Genomic DNA, 19,482 nt, shown 5'->3' on the forward strand with positions numbered 1-19,482 from the left:
TTGCTATCTACTTAGCAAAATAATCAATATATGTTGTAATTGTTTGTTTGAATATGTTTAGAAAAATAGTCAATTTATGTCATAATAGTTTGTTTAGAATCTATTTAGAAAAATAGTCAATATGTGCTCACTAATGATTTTTAGTATAGTGTTGTGAAAGATCAATGCAATACCATTAATCAAAGTGAATCATGCCAATAAAATGAACAACTAAACTATGGATATATCAAGTATGTATAGATCCATGTAAAACCATTCAACATAAGAAACTCATAAGCTGGAATTACTTCAGATGTCAATCATACCAATGCCAATGAAATGAACAACTGAACTATGTATTCAGCAATGCCAATCATATCATACCAATTAAATGAACAACTAAACTATGTATTGATCAATGCCAATCATGCCAATGAAATGAACAACTAAACTATGAATATATCAAGTATGTATAGATCTATGCAATACCATTAAAACATAGGAAACTCATTAAATAGAATTACTTCAAATGTCAATCATGCCAATGCCAATGCCATGAACAACTAAACTATGTAACAATTTCTTTTCAGTAATTAGTTCCATTTTAGTGGTGTGAGAGCTTAATGCAATACCATTAAATAAAGACAAATGGTAAACTATGTATGGATCAAATATGTATAGATCAATGGCAATCATGGCTTTTATCTATAGATAGTTGACCTATACATAGTTTATCATGGTTATATTTCTATCTACTATCTGCTTAGTAAAAATGTCAATATATGTAGTAACAGTTTGAACAACTAAACTATGGATATATCAAGTATGTATAGATCCATGCAAAACCATTAAACATGGGAAACTCACAAACTGAAATTACTTTAGATGTCAATCATACCAATGCCAATAGAATGAACAAGTAAACTATGTAATGGTTTCTTGCCAGTCTACTTAGAAAAATAGTCAAAATGTGCTCAACAAGGAGTTTCAGTATAGTGTTGTAAGAGATCCAATGGCAATAAATGAACAACTAAACTATGTATTGATCATTGCCAATCATGCCAATGAAATGAGCAACAAAACTATGTAGTGATTAATACCAATCATGCTAATGAAATGAACAACTAAACTATGTATTGATCAATGCCAAACATTAAATAGAGGCAACTCATAAATTGATCCATGCAAAACAATTAAATAAAGGCAACTCATAAACAGGAATTATTTCAGATGCCAATCATACCAATGTCAATTAAATAGTCAAAATGTGCTCAGTAATGAGTTCTAATATAGTGGTGTGAGATCAATATAGTTCTAGTTTAGTGCTATTAGAGATCAATGCAAAATCATTGAATAGAGCAATCATGCAACATATATCATTGCAATCTAGTCAGTAGCTAAAATAGCTAAATTGTACCAAATGTCATTGCAATTCAGTCCACTCTTTCTGCCTCATCCATCGTCAAGAACCCCTTGGCTCTTTCATGTTGAAGCATGAATGTATCATGTGCTTTTACAAAAACTACTCAACTTAGTTCAGGGATAGCTTTGAGAGTAGTATATGCAGCACTCAAAACATTATCCTCTTCAAATTTATCCTTTACAATCTAAGGCTTACTGAGGCCATCTTTTAGTTCCTTTATAGTTTCACATATCACATCCAATGATGCAGATAGAGTTGTTCTCTTCCTCTTTCCCCTCCTTGATGATGATGGTGGAGGAGTCCCTCTACCACTTGCACTCGACTGATTGGAATGATATACCTCTTCATCAAAATCTGGTTAGTTGTTAAGAGGTGTACCACAGTTGGTATCATCCTCATCAAGCATGTAGAATGCATTGTTCATAGGGTGCCCTTCTTCAACATCAAGGGGCATTGTAGCTACAAACCCTTCAGCAATGTCATTGCTAACAATTATAGCCAACTCATTGAAATATTGGAAAAGTGACCTCTTATACTTTTTTGCATTTTTGAATTCTCTCCTCTACATGTAAGCATTAATAGATGGATTAGGTTGTTAGTTATTCATTACTAAAATAAGAAGGGAAATTTTCTTCAATCAAAAGAGGAAAAATATCATCCTACCTTCAAAAGCTCATCCCACACAGAATCCTCAGCATCTACAGTTTGAGTTTCTTCATTCCAAGCTAACCCACTTGTATTTTTCAGGTCCTTCATTACTCTATATCCTACTTTCCATGTTTTTAGATTATTCTTAAAATGATCTCGTGATAGATTCAAGTTCATCCCTTCATTGAATGTCCTCTCTATAGTAGTCCAGGCTTCTTTTTAAAACCACCTTCACCTTTTCGTCCAAGATGAACTTGTTCAAGGAGAAAGTCTAGAAACTTATATTCCATCAATTTTGTACACATTTTCTTCTTTGAAGAAGAATATTTGTTGCTCGCAGTGAGGGATCCATCTATATCACTCAAAGTAATGGGAGAACAAATTGGGTTCACATGATCACATCCATCCATGCTCATCATGCGCTCAATATATGCCATTGTGTACTCCTTCCTATATTTCATTTAAATTTGAAGGTGATAAAGTTTAAATATCAATTTGTAATATATCGTAATGGAACAAGGCTAACATATTGAATAGGTAAACGTATTACAATTTAAAGTAATCATATGATTGAAATTGAAAGTTACTGCTCTTTAAATTTAAATGGAATGCAACAAGAAGTAACATTAGAAAAATAGAATTTTAGGCAAATTCATTGTTCTCTTGTTACTAGTGGGTTTATGATCTTCATCATTTGGTACTCCTTGTTGTATTTCATTAAAAATTGAAGACGATAAACTTTAAATATCATTTTTTAATACATCCTAAAGCAATGAGGCTAACATTTAATAAACTTGAAAGTATTTAACTAAAGATGATAAACAATATTCAACTACAACATATGACAGTTTGAGTGGTTTTGAGGCAACGGATAGGAGGTATAGTTGGGAGACATTTAAGCTACTCATATCAAATGATACACATGATCAACCTACTGTACCAGTCAATTTAAACTTTTCCAAATCATCAGATACTATAAATTCAATTATAACTATTTTGGTGGATGGAAGATTTGTGCACAAAATATCATTTAAAGAGGCTTGGTGTGCAAGTTGCAATAATTGATGATAACACATCAACATCAACAAAACTACCAGCAAGACAAAATGGTGATATCAATGGCAGGTACATAATCATGAGCCCCATTATGAAGCATGTTATGGTACTTTCTCAATGTAAAGATGTATAATAATTGTTCTTTCTTACATTTAAAACAATGTAATCTAAATTTCAAGTTTGATTGTGTATAGCAGATATGATCAAGATTATTTGTACATAAAGTAGGTGTGAAATTGAAAGTTAATGCTCTTTTTATTTAATTGGAATGTACTAAGGATTGATATCAGAATAAAAAAGTCACACACATCATTGTATATACATACATCAATTTAATCATATAAAGCACATTGCCTTCTAATAAATCATTTATTCTTAGGATCTATAATCTTCCCACATCCTACTTGGTATATCTTCTTGAAATTAGGCTCACTCATTTCTATCTTCCTGAGACAACCCATATGTCTCAAGCAGTGGTACCTATATCCCATCACGATCATCTTCCTCTTCAATAGCTACTTTTGATGGAAGGCCATCCTCTATCATAATGAAATTCTGAAGTATGCAACATGCTAAAACAATATAGGATTGTGCCATGGTATCATAAGATGTTGCATGTCTTAAGATTGAAAACCACTGCTTCAAAATACCAAATGTATGTTCTAATACATTTCTAAGAGAGAAGTGTTGATGGTTGAACAACTCGTGTGCAAATTTTATTGGCTTATCTCTTGACCACTCTTTCAAGTGGTAGCATGTACACCGATAAGGAGCGAGAAATCCAAGTGCATTTGGATATCCAACATCCACTAGAAAATACTTTCCTACATAAAGAAAGTATATTGTCAATATTTGAAACATTTAGCATACCCTTGAGTATATTAAAATGTGATATGGCTTATTAGGGGGAACTACAAGTGGATTTGATCTAGACAGAATTGAGGCTAGAACATGGCTATCTATAGCAGAGCCTTCCCAACTAGCAAGGCAGTATTGAAACTTACAATCAAAGGAGCAAACACCCATAACATTTTGCGATAGGTTCCATTTTCTATCATGATATTTACCCTATATGTCAAGATCAACTCACACTAGAATATGGGTTCCCTCAATAGCTAAAATGCAGTCATATGGGATATGATACACTAATCAAATGTATGCTCAAGCAATAATAAAAAAAGGACAACAATCCAGATAATAAACTTGTAACAATGAGAGATTTACCTTGAAGAATGGTTCAAAATGATCCTTCCTACTAATTTTAGGAGTGCCTGGACTAGGTGGTATGAAGTAATCCTTGTGAAGGGCTAAGATAGTCATCAACACCTTGTGGAAGTATCGACTAATTGTCTCTCCTGAGTGCCAAAATTTATGGGCAATCTTACAGTTCCTTCGATTGTGCCCAAGGGTGTACAGTAACATCACTAGTTGTTCCTCTAACTTCAAGTGGATCATATCTCTCAAGCTTCCTTTTAGACTAAGAATGCAAGCTAGAGAAAAGAAAGCTGCCCTACTCATCCAAATTTGATCATGAAAATCCACCTCATTGGAATGAATAATGTCTCTACGAGAGGAATTTCTTTTTCTTATTTGTTTACCCATTTGACTTCCTTCTCGGGCTACCAGTACTTTGGTTATGCCAACAAAAGAAAAAAGAATTGTGAAAATGCAGGTGTATGTGGTCTTCCTAACTATGCATCCTCAAACCTCTATACTATCCATAGGATCCATTAGTGGCCTGAAACATGGACAACTTATACACTACCAGTTAAGAGGTACAATATGATTATTTGCTAGCCTCATTGCATTAAGAAGTCAATTATTTATTCAAATACAGCAAGGAGTACCAACTACTGAGGATCATAAGCCCATAATGAACAATTTACAATAATGTGTCATTCTACTCCATGTAATTTGTCTACCAATGAAAGCATACTACTAATTCCATTTGTCTATATGTACATAGGCACACATATGTATGTATGTATGTATATATGTACACACACACGTATGTATGCATTTATGTACACACACACATTTATGTATGTATGTATGTATACACACACACATGTACATACGTACATATTTGGGTTTTTATGAATGAGTTTTAATAAACCATCAAATTAGTCAAAATTGAGGCTCATCTTTTAGAAGATGAAAAGGAACATTTTTGGCATGTGGGAATAGGTTTTCTTTTTGCATTTATCTATACATAGTTTATGACCTCATAAACTATGTATAGTTGATGTATACATAGTTTAGTTGCTCATTTCATTGGCATGATTTGCATTGATCTTATTACTGAGCACATGTATACTATTTTCTTAAGAAGATTCAAAACAAATAGTTACAACATATATTGATTGTTTTGCTAAGTAGATAGCAAATAGAAATAGAACCATTATTAACTATGTATAGATAAAAGCTATGATTGTCATTGATATACCATGTATACTACATAAATATAGGTTGGATTTAGTATCCACCCTTTAACAATGCAAAACCGAAACATGTGAATAGAGTCATGGGCATAAACACTTTAGTTAGGTACATCCATACATAGTTTATGAGCAGGCTGTGTTTAATTAAATTGCAATGATCTATGCATAGTTTATGACTTGGTTGTGTTTAATGGAATTGCAATGATCGATACATAGTTTATGACTTGGCTATGTTTAATGAAATTGCAATGATCTATACATAGTTTATGACCCCAGAAACTATGTGCATGAACTATGTATAGATCATAACCAAGATTGGTACTGATCTATACATAGCTTACAACCTCATAAACTATGTATGGATAAAAGCCTCGATTTCCATTGATCTATACATAGTTGATCCATACAGATTTTATGACTTGGCTCTATTTAATGGTATTGTATTGATCTCTCATAGCGCTATACTGGAATTCATTACTGGCAAGAAACTATTACATATTTTAGTTATTCATTTCATTGGCATCGGCATGATTGACATCTAAAATAATTCCAGTTTGTGAGTTTCCTATGTTGAATGGTTTTGCATTGATCTCTCATAGCACTATACTAGAACTCATTAGTGAGCACATATTGTTTATTTTGCTAAACAGATTTGAAACAAACTATTAAAGCATATATTGACTATTTTGCTAAGCAAATAGCACATAGAAATAGAACCATGATATAAACTATGTAATCAGATAATTAGAGATAATGACATGAGCACATATTGGAAGTCATTGCTAAGCACATATTGACTATTTTGCTAAGAAAACTGGCAAAAAACTATGATATATCTATGTAAAGAAAAAACCCAAAATTCAAAGATGGGTGAGAGAATAGAACTATGTGCACAGAGATTTGTGGGAGAAGAAACCCCACAGTCGTCAGCCAAAGCAGAGAATAATGGCCCAAAAATTCCAAACTCGTCGTCGTCCACAAAAACTCCCAAATCTCCAAAGTCATCGATGTCCACAGAAACCTCCAAAACTCCAAACTTGTCGTCGTCCACAAAAACCCCAACCTCGCCCAAGAACACTAGAAACCCATGTTGCAGGAAGAAAAATGGCTCACGGGTTCGTCTTCCCAAATGCCTCTATCATCTTCCAAAACCCTAATATAAATTTTGCAAACCTGGCGGTTTGATTAAAATGCCTTCATAAAAATCCATACTCGAGTTTTCATTTCAAATTCAACCTATTTCTTGGAAGAAACGTCTTCTAGTTTTGCTCCAAAATTGGAAGAAAAAACTAATAATCAAGTTCTACGTTTGGTGAACCAAACACCCCCATTTTGCTGCATAACCAGGTTTTCACTGTCAAAATCCTATTTTGCCCCTTATATTCATGTAACCAAATGGGGCCTTCTAGAATAAGTATACCAGAATAGCTATTCCTATTCCCCTATTCCTATACCCGCAGCCAAACGGGCCCTTAGCTGCCCTGCAACACTTATTTATCTTTGTTATGGGTACTCTTGTGATAGTTGGAGAACCATGCACCAAGTCCAAAAGTCCCCATCATTCTAGTTTCATCCACAAGTGCTACCACAAATGGTCAGGAGGAAAAGAAATTAGGCCATTCAGGTGGTTGAATCGGGCCTTCTTCATGAAAAACTTTGAGCCCAGGTACAAAAATGTGAGATTTCCACAACAGCAAATGATCAAGCATGCCCAAGAATGAACCAAGCCAATGTGTGAGCCTCGCGGTTAAGCATGGAATACACTGCAGCCATGAAGCCATAGGCTGTAAAGGCAAACGTGGCACAAACCAATAGGTTAGTAGTGCATACGAACAATATCTTGTACCCTGGGGTGATTGGTGTAGTCATTCGCCACATCAGCACCACGAAGAGCGACACGAAGAATGCCAGGCAATCAAAGATGAGAAAGATCTTGAAGGAGTCCAACCCAAGAAGAATAGGAGACCCTAAACTTTTTTTTGGGTCTGATCCAGCTGGAGCTTGCGATCCAATCTTTGAGTCCCCATTTTCATTTCCATCATCTGTAACAAAACTGCCCGAAACTGTGAAAGCAGCCGTAAATGCCATTGTCGCTAAGAAAACTGCCACCACTAATTCTGTGCTACGCCTATCATCATATTCTTTGTTCACCATGTTAATGGAATTCTCATACTTTTGTGCGCTCAAATTTGGAACATCGTACAAGAAAGGCTTCCGTTTGAAAGGATTATTCGACAACACTGCAATTATCTTATCAGATTTGTAATACTCTGTGTTTTCTCTCACAATGTCCAGGGTCGTAGGGCCTTCCTTGTTAACAACGAACTTTTTTATGTTGGCGGTAGTTAGTAATTTCTGTCATTAAAAGCAGACAACCAACCCAACTCAGCCATCCACAGTCAACACTCCAGCCCACAACGCAGCCGTCTATCCATCACCCATAATGAATTACATAGCAGACACTCTGTCGTTCCAGCCGCCCATGTTTTTAATATATGTAATATTATGTTTAATATAGTGTAACATGTGTAAAATATGTTGTGTGTAGAGAGTTCTCATACCCTCTATAAATAGAGGCCTTATGTAATGCATTTGTGTAAGGCAGTAAGGCAATAAAATCAGTTATTATCTCTGTGTCTTTGTCTCTCTTTGCCTTCAAATTGGTATCAGAGCATGAAGAGCTGGGCGTAGGAAGAAAAGAATTATGTGTTGATATGTATAACTGTTGTAGCAGTGAATGAAGCTTCTAATGTTTTCTTGATTGCAGATAATTATCAGCTTCTAAAGTTGGAGACTAGTGGCTGCCAAGATTGAGAGAAGAAAATATCCCAATTTAATGTTTGAAGAAGGTATGAGCTGATTTTTTGGAGTGAAGCCTAATGATTAAAAAAAAAATTGTTAAAAGGGGAAAATAAGCATTATAATGTTGTTTGTTTAAGCTATATGTCATTGGCTTAGACTTGTTTGGTGGATTTGCTTTGTAAAGCAAATTTTAAAATTGTAAGGTGTAGTTGTAACTGTGTATTAATATGGCTTCAGGAAGTAGTATAGCTCAACCACAAATTCCAATATTTTCTGGTAAAAATTATGAATTTTGGGCTATAAAAATGAAGACACTATTTTGTTCTCAAGGCATATGGGATCTTATTGAAAAGGGTTTTATTGAACCACAAAATGAATCTACATTAACACAAGATGAAAAGGATAAATTACAAGATAACAGGAAAAAGGATGCTAAAGCATTGTTTCTAATTCAACAATCTTTAGATGAATCAATTTTTCCTAAGGTTTGTGCTGCTAAAAAGTCTAAAATTGCATGGGATATTTTAGAAACAGCATATCAAGGGACATCAAAAGTTAAGATTGCTAAATTGCAAACTTTAAGGCATGATTTTGAAAATTTGTGTATGAAAGATTCAGACTCAGTTGATCAATTTCTAAATCAAGTAATGAATGTGGTTAATCAAATTAGATCATATGGTGATGATTTGACAGATCAAAAAGTTGTTGAAAAGATACTTCGTTGTTTGCCTAGAAAATTTGATGCCATTGTTGTTGCCATTGAAGAATCTAAAGATTTGACAATACTATCTATTGATGAATTGATGGGCTCACTTTTATCTCATGAATCAAGAATGAACAGAAATAACAATTCTTCTTTGGAGAATGCATTTAGATTGCAGGTATCTTTTGGCAGAGGAAGAGGAAGATCAAACTACAGAGGAAGAGGAAGAGGTAGAAGCATAGATGGACGTGGAAGTCCAAATCAAGAAGAGAGAACAAATCAATCCATTCAGAGTTCTAATAGAGGACATGGCAGAAGTTCATTCCAACACCCATCGTCAAGGTTTGATAAATCTCAAATTCAATGTCATTATTGTAAGAGATTTGGGCATATTGCAAGTGAATGTAGAAAGAAACAAGAGGATATTGAAAAGAATGGTGCTAATTACTCAGATGTATCTAATAACAATTCAGGAAGTTTATTTATAACTTGAAATGTTGCTCAAGAAAGCTCTAGTGATATATGGTTCCTAGATAGTGGATGTAGTAACCATATGACTGGAAATAAAGATTTTTTTGCTAGCTTGGATGATTCTGTAAAATTTGAAGTAAAGCTAGGAAATGATAGTAAAGTCTCTGTAATGGGAAAAGGTGTTATAAATGTCTTGACAAAAAATGGAGGAAAAAGATATATTCCTGATGTGTATTTTGTGCCTAGATTAAAACACAATCTCATGAGTGTTGGTCAACTAGTACAAAAGGGTTACAAAGTTTCTTTTGATAATGATGTTTGCACAATCTTGGATAGAAATCCTAGTGGCAGGTTAATTGCAAGGGTCAACATGACACAAAATCGAATGTTCCCCCTCCAGATTCATTGCATTCAAGGAGGAAAAGAAGTTAGTTTCAAGACAGTATACTCAGATCAGTCGTGGCTATGGCATTTGAGGTATGGTCATCTTCATTTTGATGCTTTAAGCTTATTACAAAAGAACAATATGGTGAAAGGATTTCCTCAAATATTGAAACCACCAAGTTCATGTGAAAGTTGTATTTTGGTAAAACAACATAGAGAAAGCTTCCCAGTAGGAGGTTCATATAGAGCAAGAGCACCATTGGAATTAGTTCACACTGATATATGTAGACCTATGCAAACTCCATCTTTAGGAGGAAATATATATTTCCTAACATTTATTGATGATTTTAGTAGGAAGATTTGGATATACTTTCTCAAACAAAAAAGTGAAGCTTTTGAAAAGTTCAAGGATTTCAAAAATTTGATTGAAAAACAAAGTGGTCACTACATCAAGGTATTGCGATCTGATAGAGGTGGTGAATTCAGTTCTAATGATTTTCTAGAATTTTGCAGATTTCATGGAATTAAGAAGCAATTTACCACAAGGTACACACCACAACAAAATGGTGTAGCAGAAAGGAAGAATAGAACCATAATGGAAATGGCAAGGAGTATGTTGAAGGCCAAAAATCTATCCGATGAGTTTTGGGCAGAAGCAGTAGCATGTGTTGTATACATTTTGAACAGGAGTCCTACAAAGAGTGTTAAGAACACAATTCCACAAGAAACATGGAATGGTAAGAAACATACAGTATCCCATTTTAGAGTTTTTGGTTGTGTTGCTTATTCATTCGTTCCATCTGAATTGAGAAAGAAATTGGATGATAAAAGTGAAAAATGCATCTTTATTGGCTATAGTGAAGAATCAAAGGCTTATAGATTGTATAATCCCATTTCAAAGAAATTGATCATTAGCAGGGATGTTAAATTTGAAGAAGAAGATTCATGGCATGAAAATGATAACAAACAAGTCACAAGAGGAGCACCAATATTACAAGGTGATGATGAATTAAAGGAACATGAGACTCAATCAACACCCAACACTCCACCAAGGAACTTTGTGCAAGGTGCCTCACCTCCAAGTTCAAATGTAAGTAATAAATCTGATTCAACATTCTCAACAATGGGTTACAAAGGTAAGAAGACAAGAAGCTTAAAATAAATATATGATCAAGAAGAAGAGAATGTAGATATTTACTCAAATTTTGCTTTATTTTCTTGTGATCCATTGTATTTTGATGAAGCAATTAAAGAAGATAAATGGATCTAGGCAATGGATGAAGAAATTGACTCTATTGAAAGAAATAACACATGGGAATTAATGGATTTACCTAAAGGAAAAGAATGTATAGGAGTCAAATGGGTTTACAAAACTAAATTTGATGAAAAAGGTGAAATTGTTAAGCACAAGGCAAGACTAGTTGCTAAAGGTTTTTCACAACAATATGAAGTTGATTATAATGAAACATTTGCTCCAGTTGCTAGACTTGACACCGTTCGAACTATTTTAGCAATAGCAGCACAAAATGATTGGAAAGTGTATCAAATGGATGTAAAATCAGCTTTTTTGAATGGTTTTCTTGATGAAGAGGTATATATTAAACAACCACCTGGTTATGAGGTTAGTGGGCATGAAAACAAGGTATATAAACTAAACAAGGCACTTTATGGTTTGAAACAAGCTCCTAGGGCTTGGTATAAGAGGATTGATTCATACATGATAAGTAATCAATTCAATAGAAGTAACAATGAGCCCACGTTATATGTTAAGACTAATAAGAAAGGTTAGATTTTGATTGTATGTTTGTATGTTGATGACTTAATATTCACTGAAAATCTATCAGTAGACATGTTCAAGTCAGAAATGATGAAAGAATTTGAAATGACAGATTTGGGGTTGATGAGATATTTCTTAGGTATTGAAGTTATTCAATGTGACAAAGGTATCTTCATTTGTCAATCCAAGTATATAAAGGATGTTTTAAAGAGATTTAAAATGATGAATTGCAATCCAGTGTCAACTCCAGTTGCAACAGGAATAAAACTTAGCAAGGAAGAAAAGGGCTCAAATGTGGATCCAACTATGTTTAAAAGACATCATGTATAGTGTCAGTTTAATCTCAAGGTTCATGGAATCACCACAAAATTCTCATTGGCAAGTTGGAAAAAGGATATTGAGATATATTGCAGGAACAATGGGATATGATAGCTACAAGGCCAGACATCATGTATAGTGTCAGTTTAATCTCAAGGTTCATGGAATCACCACAAAATTCTCATTGGCAAGTTGGAAAAAGGATATTGAGATATATTGCAGGAACAATGGGATATGGAATTTTATATTCCAAAGCTAACAATTTTGATTTGATGGGTTATACTGACAGTGATTTTGCAAGTAGCATTGATGACAAGAAGAGCACTTCTGGATATATCTTTCACCTTGGATCAGGAGCTGTATCATGGGCATCAAAAAAGCAACCTATAGTGACGATCTCATCAGCTGAAGCAGAATATGTAGCTGCCACTTCCACAGCATGTCAAGCAGTATGGATGCGTCAAATTTTATTCGATCTTCACCATCATCAGGAGGAACCAACACCAATTCTTTGTGATAAAAAATCAACAATAGCATTATCTAAAAGTCATGTATTTCATAAGAGGAGCAAACATATTGATACAAGGTACCACTTCATCAGAGAATTGGTCAACAATGGAGAAATCTACCTTGAGTTTTGCAAATTTGAAGATCAATTGGCAGATATATTCACTAAGCCATTACCAAAGAATAACTTTGAATATCTGCGAGAGAAATTGGGTATTACTGATGCAAAATTTGTTAATGACAAAAATTAAGGGGGAGTGTTGGCGGTAGTTAGTAATTTCTGTCATTAAAAGCAGACAACCAACCCAACTCAGCCATCCACAGTCAACACTCCAGCCCACAACTCAGCCGTCTATCCACCGCCCATAATGAATTACATAGCAGACACTCTGCCATTCCAGCCACCCATGTTTTTAATATATGTAATATTATATTTAATATAGTGTAACATGTGTAAAATATGTTGTGTGTAGAGAGTTCTCATACCCTCTATAAATAGAGGCCTTATGTAATGCATTTGTGTAAGGCAATAAGACAATAAAATCAATTATTATCTCTGTGTATTTGTCTCTCTTTGCCTTCAGTTTATCCCCACTATACCCAGCAACGAGTTAACCATCTACAAAATACACACTCAAATTAAATGATTTTTCCAAATCTAATTGATTCCATATAGAGTCCAAGTGCCATGGAAATAAATTCAATGATACCCAATTGATATATATATTAAATATAAAATGTGTACTTTTTAAACATTTTTAAAATTCAGTGATAACGAGGCCTTTGTTTAGAGAGAAACTTACATTCAAGTTTTTTTCCCTCGCTGCAATATGCAGAGGTGTGTCTCCTTCACTTATCCCTGAGAAAGAATCTTCCTTTTTAGCTGGATCTACTTCTTCTGAAGGCTTCTCAACTCCTTTTTTGACCAAGTATGATAAGCCTATCGTTCTATTCAGGTAATCTACAATTCGCATTTGGCTAACTTGTGCAGTTAAGTGTAGCACGGTCATTCCGCAACTATTTCGTATTTCGACAGCGGCTGGACACTCATTTATCAACTCTTGTACTCCTTCCAGATGCCCAAGTTTTACTGTCAGACAAAGCGGAGTTTCGTGGCTCTCATTATCCCTATAACACAATTCAGCCTCAAATTCTATTAAAATGTGCATTATATCGACGTAGTTTCTTCCAACAGCTACATGAAGCTGTGTTGCGACGTTCATCCGTTTCTTCGACTAACTGCCTGGCATAATCTGATTTTAGTATATGATTCACCATACCTGCAAAATAAGTATCCAAATTTAGACAACATGTTCTTAAAGAATGCCAAGTCTGACTGTGTTCGCAAACTATTCTAGATCTATCTAAAGCTTAACAGATAGTCGACAAAGAAACATAAATTATAAATACCTGAATCTCCTCGTTTGACTGGAACGGTTAAACAGGTTCTCCTGTTCTTCGTGACTTGGACAAGGCTCGATGGACATTTGGCAAATATTGCCTCCACTGTGGCTAAATTGCCGCTTTCGTAGGCTTCGAAGAGAGCTGTTTCATCACGCTTGTTACGGACATCCACACCACAGTCTTGTTGTTGGAGTAGAATCTCCACAACATTAGAGAAACCTCCTTGTGCAGCCAAGTGAAGCGAAGTATCCTTTTCGGCATTGGTGGCCTTCACAAGCAGAGGATGGGCTTCTATATCGCTTTCGTTCACAAGTTTCAAGAACTCCTGAACAAATTGGAAGATTTCCAACACTGGAAGCCAAATGGAGAAAAATATTTTCCCCTCCAGGTGTAAAACTGTTGACGAATTTTCTAAGTTTGGATATCTCAACTGTCCCACTTGGTTGTTGATTTACTGCTGCATTGAACGCCTCAAAACTGATCCACCAATTTGTTGATGATCAGATGCCATGGCAAATATATGCTTCTTTGTAATATGAGTAAATAGTACAACACAACGCTATGCAGAACATAATATGTAGAGGCAGTGTAAATTGGGAAAAATGGACAACGGCTATCGTGGATGGCCATTTCGGTAAGGTTCTGTTAGGTTGCTCGAATATGAGTGGAATAGGGAAACGAAATTAGAATATGTTTTATATTCACTGTTTGGTAAGCTCAATCGAAATTGGGAATAGGAAGACATATTCCAATTTTGCCCCTAAAATGAACATATGTCTATGCCAAAAAATATCTGTTATTGGAATAGGCCATTTTTTTCATTAAAATTTTTTTTTTTTTTTTTTTTGAATTGTTTTTTTTTTTTTGAATTTTTTTTTGTACTTTTACTTTTTGAAATTTTTTTGTTAATTTTTTTTTAAATAACATTTTTTAAATTATATCTATTTGTTTAAAAAAATGAAAATGAAAATGAATTAACTAAAAACAAAAATTAAATTTTTTTTGAGGAAAAATGTTTTTAAAAATACAAAACTTAACCTTATTCCTATTCTATTTTTGTACAACCAAACAATATATTAACACATTCCCAGTCGAATTCCAAGTGCACCAAACATGATTGAAATTGCCTATTTCTATTCTCATTCCTCATTTCCATTCCCATTCCATTTTTCTATTCTAATTTTCTATTCCTATGCCAGCAACCAAACGGGCCCTAAATATTCCAAATGTGAATACTTTGAAAACTTTTGTCCGAGTGTCCCCTTTCCTTTTATAAGTCGGAATATCACTTTTTCTTTATTTAGAATAGGATGTAGGTTTCGTTGATTCGGTAAAAATAATTAGTGTTCAAACATTTATTCGTTTAAATCACGGAACTATTGTGGAGGTTGTACATTTAACGCGCAATTAATCTTTTTTCATTCAGCATATTAGATGGCTATCATTTCTTATATGAATTTGTTTTCTAAGATGTGCACATCATGTATATATTATGTAGTCGGAGAAGACAACTATTCATTAAAAAAAAATTAACATGTTAAATGGAAAGTCCTCAAGCTGGAAGAGTAGTGCCAGTCGAAGAAGGGTCATTATCATTAGAACCCCAAAAGTTTGTGGGGTTGGTAAATGGCTTAGCAGAAGCCCACCCATCAACAAAGGTGGCAACAACATCATTTGTTTCTTTCTCTCCTCCGGCCTAGGCTGAGAGATAGCTAAATCAAGCCGAGGGAAAGCCCATTTAGGGTCTCTGTAAGCAGAAGGCCAGCCTGCATAAGGGGCAACAAGAGGAGCCACTGGGGACCAACCTGATCCCGTCTTTCACGAAGGCAAGGCCGAGCAGCGGCGACCACCAAAACTGCCATTGGGAGAGCAATGAGAAGGCTATGACCTGGGAGTATGCAAGTGGCTCGTAGAACTACTTCAACAATCGCGAGGAGTATGATCACTGGTAAAAGTATCATGGGGTAGTTGAGCAACCGTACAAGGGGGATTACCCCAATGAGCCAATAACTCCTACAGGTGAGCAACCTCCAATGCCACCTTATCTGTTTGTACTTGAATCTTCCTTATGACATTATTACAAATACATGCTTTAGCATACATAGCAACATGTACATCAAGAAAACCGCACGAGAGAATAAAACAACATTGCAGTCTTTCCAAATAGTTAATAAAATCTCCATTCTGAAAGCCATATCTACGAATACTTAAAAGGAAGTCTGGCCAAATCTCCTAGCACAACTATATGCTAGGTAAAGGCCTCTAGGAGGAAAGGCTTAAAAAAATTATGAATCTAGAGCCAATAATTCTGGGCTCACCTAGAAAACCAAAAAAAATATGTAGGAAGCTTTTTAGCTAGCCACAAAAAGGACATCTAGGGTTTAGGACACCTAGATGTCAGAGCTGAGGGCCCAATGATAGTCCCTGGAAAAGGAGACAACAGGAAAAGTGAGAAATTTTGGGCTCTATGATAGTTTACCAAACTGTGACAAATCTAAGACTCTAATTCCTCTAAGAGGATTGTAAATTCCAAAGCTAATCGAGAGTTTCAACCATCAGAAGATGGGGAACCAGATACCGACAACCCAACTTGGGTTTGTGACTGGTCAAAGGAGTGACAGGATACCACTTCTAATCATTCCACCATGGGTGAGATGAATGAATACCAAGCTTGTGCAACATATGGGGAGGCACAGCAAAAGCTAGAAGATCAATTGTCTATTGATCTAGAAGTATAAGCTTGAACAACACTTGCAAGTTTTCCCATGCGTGAAGGTTGATAGTAACCCTGGAAAATTGATCTTTGGGTGTTTTGATTCCCCTTCTAAATAAGCACAATGTGTTAGCTCCTTGAATTTTAGCCAGTGGAATACCAAATATCATTCCAAATCTCCTAATAGAGTGCATACTTCATTCTATGTTGTAAATCCTTTCACAAGGTGTACCTAATAGTCCTTATTGCTCCTAATAGGGAAGATCATCAGAAGTGATCAATTGTAAGCTTTAACATGTTAACTTTATACTGCAGCAATAAAGTTTCTAGGTATCATCTCCACCCAAGTTTTACTTTCTATTTGGAAGGTTTCTAGGTTACCAGATATTGTGTCAAGTGTTATGAATGTTTTATTGTTTTTAGTCTTTCATGCATGCAATTAGATCAGTGAATGTTTAATTGGTGAATTAAAGTATAAGTTTTATTGGTTCCTAACTCACCACCCCACCCCACACCCCCCCTTAGTCACCTAGTCTATATTACATTTCCAACAATTATTATATGATCATACTAACCATAGAGATAATAGATCCCTCATGTTCTCTCTCTTTGTCATGTTCTCATTCCCTTTGTGTATTCTATCTTCGAGGTATTGTAGTGCAAATGTCTCTAGTGGATGCATTTACAATCTATTAAATATATTGCTCCCATTAATTTATTTGAAATTTCTTTAACATGGGTACATACACTCCGCTCATATTTTGCGCACACACACACACACACACACAATGTTTAATGATCTTATACATTTTGGATCCCTTCTTGGATTACCAACAATCCCTAAGGCCTGACCCTTGTATTTTGGATCCTATCTTAGATTACAAACAATCCTTAAGGTTCCTGCATTTCCACCATTTTGATCCTTTAAGGACACACAAATCCTAAAATTTTAGAATTTAGAGTTTTAAAACTTAAAGTTCAATTATCCATGAAACAAGATTATGGAGTGCATATATTTCTTAAAATATGTTTCATATACAATAAGATAGATATTATATATGAAAGTGTTACAATGAGATTCGTCAATAATTGCATGCATATGCACAATAAATAATAACTATTAGACATAATGGTGGGTAAATATATGTGATTTCTAGTGTGTACAAATTTTTGGAAGTAGATAAGAGTGACAAGCTGGAAAATAAGCCCCTTGTACATCAATATTATCCTATTTATTGATATGAAATTTATTTTAAACTATAATTCATTTAATCAAATTAGATGAGAGAGAGAGAGAGAGAGAGAGAGAGATTTTATTTTATTATAACTTAATTCCAATTTTACATAATAAATTTGAAAATTTTACTAAAATAAAAGTTATGAAAATCTTTAAGATTTCAATTTTATATCACTCTGGAGGGTAGGCTTTAGAATTTTTACTATTACCATTTCCCCATCTTGAACCTTTTTAGGAACCGTGACCTCATTTCATTCCCCTATCTTATTCTACATTCTGTGGAGGACAACATCCTTAGGGTAAGTAAGAAGATGAAGGAAAACCCTAATCCATCCTCCATGAGGTTTTTATGTATAAACTATACAATATTCACAAAGCCCTTTGCCCTCCCCAACCTCTCAATGTCTAGGTTTTTTTACCTAACCCAACTATCTCCACCTTGACCCCTCAAGTTTCTGTTGAGGTTGTGTCCATTGTGGAAACTAAATGCCCTAAGGCCTCCCTACCCCAAATGCTTAAACAAATTAGAATGGAGAAGTACATTCAGATTGTGGATTCTGATGTGGAGATGAAAGGGGGAGAAGGAGGTCCCTTAAGAATAAGAAGAAACCGATACAGAAGGATCCCAAGGCCAAGCATGATCACCCTGCTAGTTGGATTCTACTTGTATTGGAAAGAACAAACCCACTCAAAAAATATAGAAAAAGAAGGCTAATAGGAAAAGATACATTGAGGATGATGAAGTTGAGATGCCTAGTGACAATCATCAAAAAGGGGGAGATTATCCCTAGTAATAGCCACTTAATCCCTATGTCATCTCATGTTTAAGATACCTTCAAGAATGATACCAATGATAATTCCAAAATGTTGAGGGAGAAGGGAGACATCTTCACCTCCCCTTCTTGTTATCATGGGAAAGATAAGCAAAGCTAGGACAATGACCCCCAGGACCCCCAAGGTGAAACCCAAACCTACAAGGAGGAGCATTCCACCTTGGAGAAGAGCTTTAAGAAGCTGGAGGAGAGGTAGGAGGTCATGGAACATAGGTTTGATGATGTGACCATGTTTGTGGTTCAAGTTATGCATTCTACTGGTTCAACTCTTCAATTACTTCATGCTGAGAAAGAAGGGATTATTGTTATAGCGGGGGTGGACACCATTGGTTCCTTATACAGGTTTATGGCTATTGCTTAGTTGCAACTACTCCTAGACAAGTCGAAGGGGAAGGAGAGCTAGCTCTCTGTTGGCTTATAAGTTTTTGTTATGCGTTTTGCTTCAATACTCGACCCACGTGGACTTTGTTTCCGGTGTCTTTCTGGACTCTTCGTAATTATTGGTTTTATATATATAACACTTACGATACCGATAGTTTTACTGTTAGATATTGGGATACTTAGGTTAAGAGTTTTTATAAATTAAGAAAGGGGATAGGTTAAGTTTTTACTGTATCTGACTTTAAGTTGTTTTACAACATTTTGTTTCCGAACCAGACCCCATTTGTAACTACTTTTTAATTTCAAAAAGATTTCAATTATCATTTTAAAAAATCATGCATTTTTCATATAACATCACTAAATAAAAGTTATAAAAATCTTGAACACTTCAATTATCATTTTTAG

The 19,482-nt window shown here is 34.9% G+C and overlaps 1 pseudogene; it reads right to left on the reverse strand.

The window, feature by feature from the left end:
- Positions 1-6,352: 6,352 nt before the first annotated feature.
- On the reverse strand, positions 6,353-14,424 carry LOC149546343 (protein ACCELERATED CELL DEATH 6-like; annotated as a pseudogene).
- Between the last annotated feature and the right edge of the window lie 5,058 nt (positions 14,425-19,482).

This window comes from Cupressus sempervirens, chromosome 7, assembly GCF_028749045.1.
Source record: "Cupressus sempervirens isolate cs-2001-9-10 chromosome 7, ASM2874904v1, whole genome shotgun sequence".
Classification (NCBI taxonomy): Eukaryota; Viridiplantae; Streptophyta; class Pinopsida; order Cupressales; family Cupressaceae; genus Cupressus; species Cupressus sempervirens.